The sequence below is a fragment of the Silene latifolia genome, chromosome 7, assembly GCF_048544455.1.
Source record: "Silene latifolia isolate original U9 population chromosome 7, ASM4854445v1, whole genome shotgun sequence".
Classification (NCBI taxonomy): Eukaryota; Viridiplantae; Streptophyta; class Magnoliopsida; order Caryophyllales; family Caryophyllaceae; genus Silene; species Silene latifolia.
In genome coordinates this window covers 113837146-113838782 of record NC_133532.1, presented here as the reverse complement: position 1 = coordinate 113838782, position 1637 = coordinate 113837146, and the positions used below count along the sequence as shown (strand labels likewise).

At 42.2% G+C, this 1637-nt stretch overlaps 1 non-coding gene across 1 annotated transcript; it reads left to right on the top strand.

Annotated features, from left to right (window-relative positions):
- Nucleotides 1-252: 252 nt before the first annotated feature.
- On the top strand, nt 253-359 carry LOC141593806 (small nucleolar RNA R71). The gene has a single exon (XR_012521868.1). It is a non-coding gene; the product is annotated as a small nucleolar RNA R71 (small nucleolar RNA).
- The last annotated feature ends 1278 nt before the right edge of the window (nt 360-1637 follow it).

Below are 1637 nucleotides of genomic sequence, written 5' to 3'. Positions count from 1 at the left end.
TGTTTTGTGAGTAAGTCGAGCTTGGCATTTGGCTCGGAGTTGGAGGCGTTTTCCTTCGGAAACTTCCCATTCCTTCTTAGCATGTTTCCTCTAGAACCATAGTTTGCCTCCGAATCTACCATTTTATTGATCAATGTCGTGCCCTCTTCATCACTCAAGTGATCAAATCCTCCCCCCGCAGAGGCATTTACCATCTCCTTAGTCCTTGGTAGCAAAGTTTGGAAAAATGTTTGAGTGATTTACCATTCCGGTATTCCATGGTGGGGGCAACTTCCTATCAAGTCTTGATAACGATCCCAAGCTTCACCCAAAGACTCACCATCCTCTTGTTGAAACGTATGAATCTCATTGCGGAGCATCGCGTTCTTTGAGGAAGGGTAATACTTGGCCATGAATGCTTTAGCCAAAGCATCCCAAGTAGTGAAAGTATCCGGTGGGTGAATGTTCAACCATCGGTCCACTTTGCCCGTCAATGAAAACGGGAACAACATCATTCTCAAGGTGTCTTCGGACACCCCATTCTTCTTCATCATTGAAACTTTCCTTTTAAACTTCCGGAGATGAGCATGGGCATCCTCTTCAACGTGCCCCCCGAACAAATCTTTCTCAATTAACCCGACTTGGGCGGGATGCATTTCAAAGTTGTTTGGGGCCAAGGTGCCAAAATTGATAGGGTTTCATGAATCATTATGGTTAGGCCGGTTATGATCTCTAAGAGCCATTTGTGGTGGTGGATTTGGTATTTGATGTGGTGGTGTTTGAGGTGGGCTATTATAATTAGGGAAGTTATGAAAAGGGTTTTCTAGTAGAGTCTCAATTGTGAGGTTTGGTTGAAGTGTGGTTGTGGTTTCAATATTTTGTGGGATGTGTGAATTTGGTTGGTCCAAGTTTGCTTGAGGGGAACTATTCCTAACTCTCTCAAGGGTCCTTGTCCTCAAGGTTCTAAAAAGCCTTTCGGGGTCGGAGTTGAAGAGAAGAGCTTGGTGGTTCCTTCTAGGCATGCACTTGACAAATCGTTAGTCTCCTAGTGTTTTTACACACTAGGGGAAGGCAAGAAATCACACACTCTACAAAGAACACACAACTACTAAAACAAACTAACAATTGAGATAAGACTAAAGCAAAGACTCTAAGCAAAAACTAAGCATAACCTAACGCCATCCCCGACAACGGCGCCATTTGATAGTAGGTATTTGTCGTAGCTTCCCTCTATCAAAACAATTTATAAAAAAACCCAATTAAATGTAGTATTTAGTCGGGGTCGAACACGAAGACGGCGGGGGTTTTTACTAAGTCCAACTAAGAGTCAAGTCTAGTCAACAATGAAGGAAAGGGTTTCGATTTTAACTACTAGAGCAACTAAATAAACGATTGAATGAAGGTGAATACGATTGATTAAGAGACTAGGGTCTTCGGGGTCACCTAAATGAACTAAGGGCGACAAGTCGATAAAATAGTCTAAGGTGAGGGTTTGTCCTAGAGGCGGTTACCAACTTTCGTTGAACAACAACTAAGTCAAAACAAGCAACAAGACCACCAACAAATTTTCATTCAAAGGAGGAATTAAGTTAATTAAGACAAAAAGATTCAAGCTTTCACTCACACAATTCGTCAAACACCTTGTATGCAATGCTAAG